The sequence below is a fragment of the Orcinus orca genome, chromosome 1 (genome assembly GCF_937001465.1).
Source record: "Orcinus orca chromosome 1, mOrcOrc1.1, whole genome shotgun sequence".
In the NCBI taxonomy this organism is placed as follows: Eukaryota; Metazoa; Chordata; class Mammalia; order Artiodactyla; family Delphinidae; genus Orcinus; species Orcinus orca.
Genome location: NC_064559.1, coordinates 58,840,907 through 58,857,788, shown reverse-complemented (window position 1 = coordinate 58,857,788; position 16,882 = coordinate 58,840,907). Strand labels below are relative to the sequence as shown.

Sequence of the window (16,882 nt, the reverse complement as noted above, 5' to 3'; positions counted from 1 at the left end):
GCGGCCATGGCTCACGGGCCCAGCCGCTCCGCGGCATGTGGGATCCTCCTGGACCGGGGCACGAACCCGTGTCCCCTGCATCGGCAGGTGGACTCTCAACCACTGCGCCACAGGGAAGCCCTGTTTTATATTCTTAGTCTTAGTCCCTGACTAGTTTGGAAGCTTTGGGGAGCCATTGGACTAGGTCTGAGATCTCTGTATATGCTATGGTATTGAATACATCCTAGGTGTGCAGTAAATACTTGATGGAGTGCGATGGCTTAGATTCTTTGGGGAGTAAGTCTTGTAGTCACAGTAGAAAGCAGAAGGCAGGGTATCCCAGTGCCACTGGCTTGTACTAACATGTCCAGCTCATATTGTTGTACAGACTGAGAGGATAAAGGCAGCCTTCCTATGTCCAATCATACCTGTTTGTAGCAAGACTGGTAATTTTGGTTATGTATTGCCTCTCCAGGTTGCCCGACCCATAGTGACCTATGCACTGAGTCAAGGTGGCAGTGAGACCAAACCACAAGTCTCAGAGCATAGACTTTGAGTCTTACATCCATTCTGACTACCTTTGGGTCCCTGAGCAAGTTTTATCAGCCCTCTGAATCTGTTTGGTCATTTTAAAAATGGGGATAATGGTCTTTGCAGGGCTGTTATAAAGATAAAATGAGCTTTATTAAGTGCAAGGATTTAGTAAATGGTGATGTGCTATAAAATCTTTTAAAAATTATTTTTATTAAGAAGGATTTGGATCCTTGTTTTTACTATTTTATAAAAGGCAGAGAAGGGTAAAATGAAGTGAATAAAAAGAGAGCTAACTTGTTGTTGCCCAAATTGTGATTATCTAGAGTCAAGGAAAAAAGGTGAGTGAGACAGTTTTGGGGAAGGGTACCTGAAGATACTGGCAAGTTTATAAGCCAAGTGCAGAAAAGTGTCCTCATCAGAAAAAAGGCTTGCTTTTTCAGAGTCCTAGAATACTGAGGGAGCTAAGACGGTTTTGGGGATGTGGGATGGAAGAGCAAGAAACAGGTATGATCTGGAGGGTCAGAGCTAGAGAAAGAGCCCATGGAAGGAGTAGAACCTGTGCTAATTCAAGGGTCCACGTGCCAATGGTTAGCTATTTACCTAGCATATATACATCGGGCACTGTGGTAAGTATTTTCCAGGCTGTATCTCATTTAATCTTCACAACAACCTCTGGGTAGCCGATACTGCTATCCCTGCTTTACTGGTGAAGAAACAGAAGCTTAGAGGAGTTAAATCATCACAAGATCAGCTCTTGTTCTGCCTGACTGCAGATCCTAACTCTCAACCAATATGTCCTACTCTCTTGAAACCTGTGAACTTACGTTTCCACTTAGTTTGTTTCCCTCCAAATATTTCACTTTGGAGTAAAAACTACTTCTGTATGTGAACACACCAGGGTATGTGGTATTGTGATCTGGGTTAGGAGGTTATTGCCCTGGAGAAGAGGAAGTGGAGAAAGACCACAATCCTAGCGACAGACAGACACACACACCTCATGTTCATTGATTCCCTGGTCATCATGGAAGCAAAAATTTACCAAAGGCAGTGATGGAAACCCAGATTAGCAGAGAGCAGGGGGAGGGTGGTAAATTTTGGATTGGGGACGGCCCTGCAATAGCCCCATTTCTTCTCAGCACTGTGGGTCAAGATCACAAGCTGTTCCTGAAAGCACATTCACCTCTTCCTGGAACAGTGCTTATTTCCAGAGCTCTGTAGGGCTTCTTATACATCCTGACCATCTCCTGGGATGTGACCCTAATAATTCATTCTTCATACTGCTTATTAACTGAACATGACAGCATAGTTGAATACGATGGGCCTGGGAGAGAAAAGATTTTTTAATAGCTAAAAGAATCATTTAATCTCAGTAAGAAAAAGATTTCTCAATTTATTCCTCAAATCTTGTCTTGAATCACCTCTTTATGGTTATCAACTGTACCAGGTACAGAGATGAATAAGAAACAGCCCCTAAGTCTAATGTAAAAATGTAAATGTGATACATTGTGATTATTACCAGAATAGAAGTTGCAGCAATTAAAGCCTCCCTCAATTAGAATAGATTACAAAGTAAAGTCATGAGCTTTCCTTTTTCTGGAAGTTTCGTGCAGAGGCTGGATAACCACCTGGTCATGACTGGATTCTTGCATAGGATGGGGACATGGACTACATGACCTGAAAATATTCTCTTCCTGGGGTGCTAAGACTATTATTTCACTCAGCAGCTACAATGTTGTGGTAGTTCTGGCATTAAGGCAGAAGCAGCGTGGCAGATATTCCTGGTTGCCTCCCCCTCAATTTATTCTCTCTTTCCTAAGAGAAATCCAAATTTTTCCCGATTATGCCCAGCTAGTTTGCCACTCGGGGTGGCCTTGTTACATAGTTCTGACAGTGAGATGCAAGACCGAGTCACCAAGTGGGGCTTCTGAGAAACCTTGTTAAATGAGGCTGAGTCATCTGCTAAGAGCCTTTTCAGCTTTTACATTTTGCCTTTTGTCCCCTCTCCAACTTTTATTTTCTGCTAGGAACATGGCTATGATGTCTAGAGGTGGAATAGCTATTTTGTGACAAAAACCACTTTGCTAAAGATAGCGAGGCAGAAAAAGAAGAGAAACCTGTGTCTCTGGTGCCATCCTAGATACTCTTTACCAGCCTCGATTCCACACACGGGAAATTTTTGTCACAGGAAAAAATAAACCACTATTTAGTTAACTCACTGTAATTGAATTTCTGTTAATTGCAGCCAAATACACTCTTAACTGATATATACAATATAGTGAAAAACATCTGGGTTCAAATTTCCTTTTCATCATTATTATCTATGCGACATTAGGCAAGTTACACGGATCTCACGAAATGTCAATCTTATCTTTAACTGACATGAATAATACATATCTTACAAGGCTTTTGGAAAGATTAAATGAGACAATATGAATGAAGTTGTCCAGCACATTGCCTGGTACACAGAAGGACCTCAATAGATGTATCTTTGATTTTTGTAGTTGAATATCCCCTAAATGTGGTCCTTGAGACCACTGAGAAAAGATGCTCACTTTATTGATGGGCAGAATCCATAGTGGGGATGCGCAAGATGATCCACTGATGTGTGAAAAGAAAATATTGGAAATTCTATTTAGATTTATTTGTATCTTTTTAACATTTCTATTTTGAGTGCATTTTATCTTATAAGTACAAAAACACATGATCTAACTTATAAATTAAAAAATTAAATGCTTGAAGTGCATAATAAAAAATGGTTTGGAGACTACTGCAACATTACTTGGGTTGCTTGTTTAGAAAAGGAAAATTTCTGGGCCATTCATTACCATGAGGTGACCGCTTTCATGCGGTATGAACAAAAAGCAGTGGGAGCACAGGGGAAAAGTATCTAGTTCTGTTTGGGAGAGGCAAGGACAGCTTCCAGAAAAGGCATTTGACATGAGCCAAAGGATGAGGAATTTGCCAAGGAAGAAAAGTATGTTCTAGGCAGAAGATTCAGCTGGGCAAAACTTCAGAGCAGGAGAGAGCAGGAGGGGTCTAGAAAATTAGAGTGCTTTGGTTTTTTCTGTATCAATGTGGTAGGACGGTCAGGAGATGTGCCTGGGACCCAACTATGCCATGAAAATGTTTAGGTTTCATACCCTTAGCAATTGGGAGCCATGGAAGGATTTGAGGCAGAGAGACACCGTTATATTTCTGTGTTAGATCACTCTAGGAGCAGAATGGAGAATAGATTTGAGGGGACATCAGCCTAGAGAGAAAAAAACCAGTGAGAAAGCCAGTGTTTTTTGACCAGGTACGAGATATGAGGGTCATCGAGGGAGCTGGTAATGGGAGTGGAGAGGAAGGGATGGATTTGAAAGATAATAAGAGGTTCACATCAATAAGACATGATATATCTTTGTGATATACTGGATATGAGCAGTGAGGGAGACATGTTTTTTGCTAAAGTAATTAGGTGAATGGAAGGGCCATATCCCCAAAATAGGATGTTGAAGGAGGAGGCATTCTGCTGCTTCTGCCACTAACTGTCTGAACTTGACAAGTTACTTGACCTTTTCAAGTCTCATTTCTCTTCATCCATAAAATGAAATTGTTATGACTATTAGATATAATGGTATGTAGGAGGTACTCCATCCATGAAGGCTAACAATAACATCTTTCAGATGTTAAAATGCATAATATTTTATTTTCCCAAGTAATACATATGCTTTAGCATAGTAAAAAAAAATGCATGCATGCATCTTCAGAAAGTCTTGAATTGTGTGTGTTTGTATAGTTGTATTCACTTATATTTGCATAAAGGAACAGAGAAAGGATATACAACAGACTTAAGTACCTAAGGGATGGAGATGGGAGTATGGGATGGGGGGAGGGAGGATGGGAAGATGAACATAGACATGGGAACAAGATTTTAAAATGTGCACCCTTTTATATTGTCCTAATTTTGAACCATGACTATTTTAAAACATTAAATTAAAAAATTAGAATGATAAACAACAAGGTCTTAATGTATAGCACAGGGAACTATATTCAATATCCTGTGATAAACCATAATGGAAAAGAATATAAAAAAATGTGTATATGTGTATAACTGAGTCACTTTGCTGTACAGCAGAGATTGACACAGCATTGTAAATCAACTATACTTCAATAAAAAAAAAATCCTGGGTGACTTAAATGGTGTGAATTTCAGGCTGTCCAATGGGTTCCATCAAAAGTCCTGGGGCTCTTACACCTCTCTGCCTTTACAAAACCCACCTCTTTTCTGGAATTTTCCTCCTAACCTCCCCCACCCCCAACTTCCCTTCTGCCTTGGTTGACTTATTTTTTCCTTCCTTTCCTTACTTTCTGCTCCTCTTCCACCCTCCCCTCCTTCTTTCTTTCTAAAATATACACATATATCACCTATTCTGGCCTCTTAATCGCAATTATTAAGTAATAAGCAGAAATCCTTCAGCTATGAGGTTGACATAAACAAGGGCAAAAATTCACCCTTGCATAATACCAGAGCCAAAGGGAAACCAGAAGCCTTAAAAGAAATTCAGAAGCTGTTTCTCTAATTAGACTGTGAGCTCTTGGAAAGCAGAGACTCTTTTCTACTTTTGTGGCTCCAGTACCTTGCACAGTGGCTGGTACACAGTAGGTGCTCAGTAAATGAGTGCCAAACTCAATTGAAAAAAATCTAATAGGGCATGTCCTTCCTTCTCTTAAGAATTTTTGTCTGGAGGTGAAGAACTCTGAATTTTGAAAATTAAATGATGCAATATACACAGAAGCAGGAAAATGGTTAAGAGTGCGAAACTGAGGGGCAGGTAGACCTGGGCTCAAATTCCTTTTTTTTTACAAATAACTATGTGACCTTGGCTAAATCACTTAACTTCTCTGAACCTGTTTTCATCTGTGAAACGTGTACGCTCGGGTACGCACACACACGCACACCAGTTTCAGATGGTTTGTAAGACAATTGAATGGGATAACCAAAGTAAAGGCCTTAGCACGATGCCTGGCACCTAGTAATTGCTCAGTGTTGTATCATTGAACGTGTTATTGCTGAACATGATATCTAGTTACTATAACAAAATTTCTGCAAGGTCAGATCAATGGTACAGGTCTCAAACTTATGAAACATGAAAGAGCCTCAACTAAGAGAGGAGCTGAGGAGGAGAGATTGGATTAGAAGCCTGTCAGCAGAGGGTACTTGCATCTTTAATTTGAGTTCCTTGCTGAAGCTATAACTGGAAGACAAGAGAAACCAGGCTTGGAGTCATGGATTTTGTGCACGACAAAATGATTAGAACAAAGTGCAGTGTTGGCTGGTGGCCTCATGCTTGTTATCTCAGAAGTGCAGACCTTATGCACCTCTATCTGATTCATTTTCAGAAATGTATTATTTTTGTGGGTGGCATGGAAAGAGGAGGGATGACAGAAGGATATTGGAGGACTGATGGGAGAGAATATTTGAGGACAGAACCAAATAGACCAAGATTCCTGTGCTTTTTAACTCATTGATTGCCAGGAACCTGGCTGAGGCAGAGCATTGGTTTATTCAGCTTTTATGCAGCTCAGCAGCCTGTTAACAATGTGTCTGAGTCACAGGAGGTCAAGTGACTGCAGCTTCTCTGATGAGTCATTGTCTTGCTTACACTAATGTCCTGGTGGCTGGGGCTGACTTGTTTACTGAGAGCAAGCTACAGCTGTCTGCAGGTACAGACTCACTTGTGCTCCAGACCTCACCAGAAGAGCCAACAGGCTTGATTCCAGAGCTTCTGCACTCCTGGAAGGTCCTGATGTGGAACAGGTGGTAGGGGCAACCCTATGTGATGTGATAATGCTCCTCCCTTTGATTTGATATATGTAGTGAGCAAGTGTTTAGATTGGGAACCCAAAGGACTGAGCAAGAGGTAGAAGGTGTGAATAGCACTAATTACATCACTTAGGATCCTAGCATGACAGACGACACATTCACACTGGGCAATTGAGAGCACTTAATAGAAAGACTATTTACAAGGTGTGGGCTGGGTTCAGGGAAACAACAAGGGATGGTGCAGGGTCTCTCGGAAAGCAAGAGTGGGGAGCCATTACTAGGCTGAAGGAGCAAGGAGAGGGAGTGGCTACTGGAGTTGGGAGGGAGGAAAAGTATGGAGAGGGTCACCTGAGAGGAGCCCTGGCCATCATTTAAGGGTTACAGTCGACTTCTAGTCAACCAACAGGAAGGGAGCAAGAGGAATAAATACCCAACCTTACTCTCCTTCCACCTTCCCTTCTTAGATCCTTCCACTGGCCAACTCTAACTGGAAGCCAGTGAGCAAGGGGGCTATTGATATAGGTCACAGAGGTCAGCCTCCTGGGGAAGGGGGTGGGTGGAAAAGGGAGAGAGAGGATCTGGGGGGCAAACAGAAAATATTTTGTACTACTTCCTGCCTAGATATGCTAGTTTCCTCTCTGGTTCTCAGTTTTGTTCATCAGTAAAATGGGAAAATCACTCTACCTACTGTGCTTTGAGAATGGAATGAAATAATGTGGGTAAAATGTTTTGAAAAGCCCCAAAGGGTTTTGTGAATGTTGAGCATGAAGTTGCTGAGTAGCTGCTACGTTTCAAGGAAGAAAATGTCATAGTGACCAGAGTAAATGCCTTGCTTCCAAGTTGGTTTACCAGCCCTTTTAAAAAAAATTTTTGTTTTATATTGGAGAATAGTTGATTAACAATGTTGTGTTAGTTTTAGTTGTACAGAAAAGTGATTCAGTTACACATATCCATGTATGTATTCCTTTTCGAATTCTTTTCCCATTTAGGTTATTACAGAATATTGAGCAGAGTTCTCTGTGCTATATAGTAGGTCCTTGTTGGTTATCTATTTTAAATACAGCAGTGTGTACATGTCAATCTCAAACTCCCAATCAACCCTCCCCTCCACCCTTCCCCCTGGTAACCATAAGTTTGTTTCTAAGTCTGTGAGTCTGTTTCCATTTTGTAAATAAGATCATTCGTATAATTTTTTTTGATTCCTCATAAGTGATATCATATGATATTTGTCTTTCTCTGACTGACTTCACTTAGTATGATAATCTCCAGGTCCAACCAAGTTGCTGCAAATGGCATTGTTTCATTCTTTTTAATGGCACCAGCCCTTCTTGAGACCCTACTAAGTATATAGCCCACACCTGAGGCTGAACATGGGCAAGACGGGTGGGCTATAAAAAAAGGTGGTGACAGATACAAGGCATAGCCACTTCTCCCTCAAAAGCCTGTACTATAGTTAGAAAGATATGAAGGTGTGTGTTCATGTGTGTATACTCCTTCATCTACATATGAAATGAATAGAAAGGTAGGATGATATCTATGTCTATCACGTGAATACACACACATGCACAAAATAATGCAGTCACTTATGCAAAATGAAGCAATACAGTTAGGAATGATTAGAGCTAGTTAGAGACAGTCAGGAAGGTATTCAGAAGAATGGAGTTTGAGCTGGAAACTGGATCTTGAGGTGCCAGCCTTTGGCCTGTCCAGGTCGGTGAGTTATTATTCTCCTTCCATGTTTAGAAATAGACTTTTTCAAAAAGAGGAGGAAATATTTGAGTTCTTTCAACTTACATCTTTGTTTCTTCTTTTTATCTCCAATGTCAGGCACGGTATTCTGAAGGTCCTCAAGAAATGTTTGTTAACTGAATCAGTAAAAAAGATCTGGCACTTTGTGCTGTTTTATTAAGTGAGAAAAGAGAGTTCACATGATAACAGTGTCTCTTTTCAGCACTGGTCTCTATGAGAATTCTTCCAAGGGTGTTTAAAAAAACCACTGCACACAAAAGAACCCACAGTGAGTGAGCTTAGCATATGCGTTTGATAAGTGATTTGCATATGATTACTGTGTGCATAGATTGCAATCTTGGAAATTTCCAGACAGAAAAAGACTGCTCTCTGGGAGATGTTTAGTTTATTAAGAGCCTGTGACATGCCAGACATGTTTCTCCTCCTCTTCAGTTCTGGGACTCAGTAGAAAGAGATGAGTAAGGGTGGTGATAGTCTCCTCAAATAGTTGTCAGGTTATTGTAAAGCTTAAAAACAGTGGTTAGCCCTCAAGCACTTGTCCCATAAATGTTACTAGTCAAGGACTCAGGATGTAGCAATGCGACAGAGTGTTAAAGTAACATTATCCAAACTTCTTTGAGCAAATATCAGTGGAAATGACACTGGTGTGGGACTGCTCAGAAACACTGCTGTGAACTCAGAAATCACTGGCTCTGAGCCCATGGGGCACAACCCAGAGAACAGCCCTGGAGCCATGCCAAGCCTTCTTGAGCTTTGAGATGTGTCTGTAGCAGGTAGGAGCTCTTGAAACAGGCTGAATATTGTGGAATAAAAGCACAGCCTGCTCTTCCTATCATCTCCCTGAAGAAGAAAGAGGAGAACATCACCCACTCAGAAGCTTGAGGGCCACAGAGGATGTTTGTTTCAACCCCTGCTCTCCCCCAGGCTCAGGGCTGCGGGTGTGTGAGACTGGTGTCAGGCTTCCGATGACCAAAGAACAACTTGTGCCACACCTCAACCTAAACACAAGACTGCCAAGCCCTGGTAAAGGACCACAGATGATGAGGTGTATATATGCCTAGGTGGGCCCTCTCTGTTGAATTTTTTTTCCATTTATTTTTATTGAGGTAAAACATACACAAGATAGAATTAATCACTTTAAAGTGTACAGTTCAGTGGCTTTTAGTACATTCACAATGCTGTGTAACCATCACCACAATCTAGTTTCAAGATATTTTCAACATCCTAAAAAAACACCCCATGCCCATTAAGCTGTCATTTCCCATTTCTCCCTTTGCCCGGTCCCTGATAACTGCCAGTCTGGGTTTGGTCTCTATGGAGTTATCTATTCTGGATATTTCATATAAATGTAATCTATAATATGTGGCCTTTTATGTCTGGCTTCTTTTTCACTTAGCTTAAAGTTTTCGAGGGTCATCCATGGTGTGGCACATATCAGTACCTCATTCATTTTTATGGCTAAATAATATTCCATTGTACGAGGATACCATATTGTGTTTATCCACTCATCAGCTGATGGAAATTTGGGTTGTTATCACCTTTTGGCTATTGTGAATAATGCTGCTATGAAATTCGTGTACCAGGTCTTTTTGAATACCTATTTTCAGTTTTAGGGGGCTATATACCTAGCAGTAGAAATGCTTGCTGAGCAATATGATAATTCTGTGTTTAGCTTATTGAGGAAACAGCAAACTGTTTTCCATAGCAGCAGCACCATTTTATATTCCCACCAGCAATGTAGGAGGGTTCCAGTTTCTCTACATCTTCACCAACACTTATTTCCCATTTAAAGAAAGGGTTTTAGCCATCTTAGTGTGTGGTTTTGATTTGCATTTCCGTAGTGACTAATAATACAGGGCATCTTTTCATTCCTGGTTTCATTTTAACTCAATGGAAATATTCTAAAGCTATAAGTTTCTGCCCTTGAGGGGATCTGTAGTATAATTTAGATGGTAAATTCTCATGTGTAGATTTGTTTAGCTATCTTTGAGTCATGTGGAGTAGGCTACTATGGATGAGTTGCAAGGTCTTTCCAGATATGACCATTATCTTTAGCAGAGCTAGAGATTTCTTCATTTCCATTTCTCTGTAGTTTCCTGCCTCTGTGTTTTAATAACTGGACCTTACCATTCCTCTGTGAGTTCTCAAATGCAATCTGCAATTGCACTGATTTTGAGTTGCTGTAACTGGTCCTGAGTGTTCTGAGATTGGGACATTTTTTTTAAAATTTTTATTTTATATTGGAGCATAGTTGATTAACAGTGTTGTGTTAGTTTCAGGTGTACAACAAAGTGATTCAGTTACACATATACATGTATCTATTCTTTTTAAAATTTATTTCCCATTTAGGTTATTACAGAATATTGAGCAGAGTTCCCCATGCTATATAGTAGGTCCTTGTTGGTTATCTATTTTAAATATAGTAGTGAGTACTTGTCAATCGAGACTGGGACATATTAAGAATATATAGTGAGATCACATTCCTCCTTCTTATTTGGGTATTATTTATTCAACAGAAATGTTCTCTTCTTCCTAGTAGGATTGCAGATAAATACAGGATATCCTGTTTTGTTTCATAATTTACCTAAATCTGGCAACTCTACTTACTGGGCACTTAGCTGGACTACACTTCTCAGTGTTCCTTGCACTTGGGGGTGGCCATGGGACTGAGTTCTACCAGTGTAATGTTTGTAGAAGTGATGTGCCATTTCTAGGACCAGCCCATAAAAACCTCCCATGTGCGTTCCTGCATGATTTTTCCTTTTAGTAATTGGCTAGAATGGAGAAAACTTCTAGGGTGACTTTGGAAACTGCATGTTGAATTTGGAGACCTACTGACTGCATAGAGGAAGACCACCCCATTACTTATTCACTTTTCTGCACTATGTGAGCAAAAAATGAATTTTTATTGTATTTGGACTATTATGCATTTTGGGATCTATTATATTTGTTATATGAATAGTTTACTTAACCAATAAATATATGCAGGGGGTTAAGTAATTTTATTGGTGACTAAATTGCTAGAGAAAGAGAGAACTTAGTATGGAACAGCTAACTGAATAATATGGGAATTATTTAACTTCCAAAAGCAGTGCTGTAAAAGTGTGCCAGTAGGCTCTTGCTATGTAATCATTAACTCTAGAACTTAGTGGCTTAAGAGAACAACAGGGCTCAGCTGATCAGGATATTATTTATACTGAAGTTCAATTCAATCGGTATTGAATGTGGAAACTCATCTTATGGAAGCCATGATTTGTGCTGTGGAGGGAAGTCAGAAAAGTAGATGGCATGATTCTGACCATCAGGAAGCTTGCAATACTATCAGACTTGCCCATATGGATAGGTACAAAATAATATAGAACACTTAGTTAACGTGTTAAAATCATTCATTCAGCAAATTCTTGGGGGGCGGAGTCAAGATGGCATACTAGGAGGACGCGGAATTGGCGTCTCCTCAAAACTAGGGCACCTACCATGCACCAGTGTGAGACCACGGACATCTAAGGGGACGGGAGGAACCCCCAGTGACCGGGTAGGATGTGGGGTGTGGGGGGAGTGAAGGGGGACGGGAAGTGGAGGTGGGACAGGACTGGTGCCCCTGAGGGGCGACTGGGGGAGGGGAAGGGATCCCACTCCCGAAGGGGGAAATTGGGGAACAATTGGGAGGGCAGAGGATCAAAAGGGAGTGTGGCCAGGTTTCCCCTGCCCACTTGGACCCCAAGGAACCTGCTGAGATCCTGGGCTTGATCCTCTGCCCACCTAGGCCCCCTCCAGCCGCGCGGGTCCGGAGGGAATGGGAGGGGGAGGGAAGGCGGAGCAAAAGTAAAGGCCGGACCTCCGGGACCCGGACCCCTGAGGGGTGGCTGGGGGAGGGGAGGCGTTCCTACACACAGCGGGACCCACGCACGGTTAGGGGTCAAGCGGCGACAGGGGAGACCCTGGGGGAGACGGTGGGGGAGGAGTGTGAAGGAACGGAAGGGAACCGAGCCAGCGCTTTCCCTGTCCACTTAGGCACCGGGGAGCCTGTTGGGCTCCAGGGCCTAATTCTCTGCCCTCTGAGCCTCCCGCAGAGCCTAAGCCCCGCCGCTACACCCTCACGCAGGGCCCTACCTCCAAACTCCGGAACTCCATACTCCAGAGTCCCTGCTTTGGACATGTTGCCTCTCGCCTTCCTCGCAGGTCCTAAGTAGAGGCTCCGCCCCACACTTGAATATCACCCACCCACCTGCCTAGATCCTGCCCCACCCTAAATCTGTCCCTGCCTAAGTTCCACCCCCACCTAAACTCTGCCCCCATAACTAAGGCTTTTTTTCTTTCTTTCTTTTTTCCCCTTTTAGATTGGGGTTCTGTTTTACTTTGTTGATTCATTGTAGATTCTTCTTTATTTTTATTTTTCCTAATAAATCTTTTATTTTTCTAAATTTATTTTATTCTTTTTTTTTTTTTTTTTCTTTGTGGTACACGGGCCTCTCATTGTTGTGGCCTCTCCCATTGCGGAGCACAGGCTCCGGACGCACAGGCTCAGCGGCCATGGCTCACGGGCCCAGCCGCTCCGTGGCATGTGGGATCTTCCCGGACCAGGGCACGAACCCGTGTCCCCTGCATCAGCAGGCGGATTCTCAACCACTGTGCCACCAGGGAAGCCCTATTTTATTCTTTATACTTTGTTATTGTTCTCTTCTTTTGGCTTGTTCCCCGCACCCCCCTTTTTTTTTTCTTTTTTCTGTTGTGTTTTATTTTACCTTGTTGCAGTTGTTTCAATTAGTTTTATTTTTCCTAATATATTTCTTATCTTTCTAATTTTATTTTGTTTTTTATTCTTTGATATTGTACTGCTCCTTTTTTTTCTTCCTTCCTTTTTTTTTTTTTCACTGCGTGACAAAGCTTGTGGGATCTTGGTTCCCAGGATGGAGGTTGGGCCCGAGCTCCCGTGGTGGAAGCTCCAAGTACAAACTGCTGGGCTAACAGAGAACCTCAGAACCCAGGGAGTATCAGTCGAAGTGGGGTCTCCTGGAGGAGAGACCCCATCTGAGCACCAAACCCAGCTCTATCCACTGCCTGAAAACTCCAGTGCTGGACATCTCAGGCCAAACAACCAGTAAGACAGGAGTACAGCACCACCCATCCAAAAAAAAAAAAAAAGTGAAATGAGAAAAAAATGTCACAGATGAAGGAGCAAGGTGAAAAAAAGACATGACCAAATAAATGAAGATGAAATAGGCAACCTACCTGGAAAAGAATTCAGAGTAATGATAGTAAAGATGATCCAAAATCTCGGAAACAGAATGGAGAAAATACAAGAAACATTTAACAAGGATCTAGAAGAACTAAAGAGCAAACAAACAGTGATGAACAACACAATTACTGAAATTAAAAATACTCTAGAAAGAATCAATAATATAATAAGGCAGAAGAACGGATAAGTGATGTGGAAGATAAAATGGTGGAATAACTGCCAGGGAGCACAATAAAGAAAAAAGAATGAAAAGAATTGAGGACAGTCTCAGAGACCTGTGGACAACACTAAACACACCAACATTCGGATTACAGGGGTTCCAGAAGAAGAAGAGAAGAAGAAAGGGTCTGAGAAAATATTTGAGGAGATTAGAGTCAAACTTCTCTAATGTGGGAAAGAAAATAATCAAGTCCAGGAAGCACAGAGAGTACCATACGAGAAAAACCCAAAGAGAAACATGCCAAGACACACATTAATCAAACTATCAAAAATTAAATACAAAGAAAAAATATTAAAAGCAACAAGGGAAAAGCAACAAATAACCTTATGGGGATTCCCTTATATGTTAACGGCTTATCTTTCAGCAGAAACTCTGCAAGCCAGAAGGGAGTGGCAGGACATCTGTAAAGTGATGAAAGGGAAAAACCTACAACCAAGATTACTCTACCCAGCAAGGATCTCATTCAGATTTGATGGAGTTAAAACCTTTACAGACAAGCAAGAGCTAAGAGAATTCAGCACCGTCAAACCAGCTTTACAACAAATGCTAAAGGAACTTCTTTAGGCAGGAAACAAAAGAGAGGGAAAAGAACTACGAAAATAATTAAGAAAATGGTCATAGGAACATACATATCAATAATTACCTTAAATGTAAGTGGATTAAATGCTCCAACCAAAAGACATAGACTGGCTGAATGCATACAAAAACAAGACCTATATATATGCTGTCTACAAGAGACCCACTTCAGACCTAGGGACACATATAGACTGAAACTGCGGGGATGGAAAAGATATCCCATGCAAGTGGAAATCAAAAGAAAGCTGGAGTAGCAATTCTCATATCAGACAAAATGGACTTTAAAATAAAGACTATTACAAGAGGCAAAGGACACTACATAATGATGAAAGGATCAATCCAAGAAGAAGATATAACAATTGTAAATATTTATGTACCCAACATAGGAGCACCTCAATACATAAGGCAAATGCTAACAGCCATAAAATGGGAAACACACAGTAAAACAGTCATAGTAGGGGACTTTAACACCCCACGTTCACCAATGGACAGATCATCCGAACAGAAAATTGATAAGGAAACATAAGCTTTAAATGACACATTAAACAAGATGGACTTAATTGATATTTAAAGGACATTCCATCCCAAAACAACAGAATACACTTTCTTAAGTGCTCATGGAACATTCTCCAGGATAGACCATATCCTGGGTCACAAATCAAGCTGTGGTAAATTTAAGAAAATTGAAATCATATCAAGTATCTTTTCCAACCACAATGCTATGAGACTAGATATCAATTACAGGAAAAACTCTGTAAAAAATACAAACACATGGATGCTAAACAATACGCTACTAAATAACCAAGAGATTACTGAAAAAATCAAAGAGGAAATCAAAAAATACTTAGAAACAAATGACAATGAAAACACGATGACCCAAAACCTATGGGATGCAGCAAAAGCAGTTCTAAGAGGGAGGTTTACAGTAATACAATCCTACCTCAAGAAACAAAATCTCAAATAAACAGCCTAAACTTGCACCTAAAGCAATTAGAGAAAGAAGAACAAAAAAACCCAAAAGTTAGCAGAAGGAAAGAAATCATAAAGATCAGATCAGAAATAAATGAAAAAGAAATGAAGGAAACAATGCAAAGATGAATAAAACTAAGGGCTGGTTCTTTGAGAAGATAAACAAAATTGATAAACCATTAGCCAGACTCATCAAGAAAAAAATGGGAGAAGACTCAAATTAACATAGAAATGAAAAAGAAGTAACAACTGACACTGCAGAAATACAAAGGATCATGAGAGATTACTACAAGCAACTATATGCCAATAAAATGGACAACCTGGAAGAAATGGACAGATTCTTAGAAAAGCACAACCTTCCAAGACTGAACCAGGAAGAAATAGAAAATATAAACAGACCAATCACAAGCACTTAAGTTGAAACTGTGATTAAAAATCTTCCAACAAACAAAAGCCCAGGACCAGATGGCTTCACAGGAGAATTCTATCAAACATTTAGAGAAGAGCTAACACTTACCCTTCTCAAACTCTTCCAAAATATAGCAGAGGGAGGATCACTCCTGAGATCATTCTACGAGGCCACCATCACCCTGATACCAAAACAAGACGAAGATGTCACAAAGAAAACTACAGGCCAATATCTCTGATGAACATAAATGCAAAAATCCTCAACAAAATACTAGCAAACAGAATCCAACAGCACATTGAAAGGATCATATACCATGATCAAGGGGGGTTTATCCCAGGAATGCAAGGATTCTTCAATATCCACAAAACAATGTGATACACCATATTAACAAACTGAAGGTGAAAAACATATGATAATCTCAATAGATGCAGAAAAAACTTTTGACAAAATTCAACACCCATTTATGATAAAAAAAAAAAAAAAAAAAACCTCTCCAGAGAGTAGGCATAGAGAGAATCTACCTCAACATAATAAAGGCCATATATGACAAACCCACAGCCAACATCGTTCTCAATGGTGAAAAACTGAAACCATTTCCTCTAAGATCAGGAACAAGAAAGGGTTGCCCACTCTCACCACTGTTATTCAACACAGTTTTGGAAGTTTTAGCTTTGGCAATCAGAAGAAGAAATCCAAATTGGAAAAGAAGAAGTAGCACTGTCACTGTTTGCAGATGACATGATACTATATGTAGAGAATACTAAAGATGCTACCAGAAAAGTACTAGAGCCAATCAATTTATTGGGTAAAGTAGCAGGATACAAAATTAATGCACAGAAATCTCTTGCATTTCTATACACTAATGATGAAAAATCTGAAAGAGAAATTAAGGAAACACTCCCATTTACCACAGCAACAAAAAGAATAAAATACCTAGGAATAAACCTACCTAGGGAAACAAAGACCTGTATGCAGGAAACTATAAGACACTGATGAAAGAAATTTAAGATGATTCAAACAGGTGGAGAGATGTACTATGTTCTTGGATTGGAAGAATCAACACTCTGAAAATGACTATACTAACCAAAGTAATCTACAGTTTTAATGTAATCCCTATCAAACTACCAATGACATTTTTCACAGAACTAGAACAAAAAATTGCACAATTTGGGGCTTCCCTGGTGGCGCAGTGGTTGAGAGTCCGCCTGCCGATGCAGGGGACACAGGTTTGTGCCCCGGTCCGGGAAGATCCCATGTGCCGTGGAGCGGCTGGGCCCGTGAGCCATGGCCGCTGGGTCTGCGCTTCCGGAGCCTGTGCTCCGCAATGGGAGAGGCCACAGTGAGAGGCCCGCGTATCGCAAAAACAAACAAACAAAACAAACAACCCAATTCAAAAATGGGCAG

At 40.8% G+C, this 16,882-nt stretch overlaps 1 long non-coding RNA gene across 1 annotated transcript in view; it reads right to left on the bottom strand.

Moving 5' to 3' along the window:
* The window catches only part of LOC125965642 (uncharacterized), a 73,455-nt gene extending 73,157 nt beyond the window's left edge, over window positions 1-298 (bottom strand). Inside the window, exon 1 of the long non-coding RNA XR_007479814.1 lies at window positions 67-298. This is a non-coding gene — a long non-coding RNA (uncharacterized LOC125965642). The remainder of the gene's footprint in view (window positions 1-66) is intronic.
* Between the last annotated feature and the right edge of the window lie 16,584 nt (window positions 299-16,882).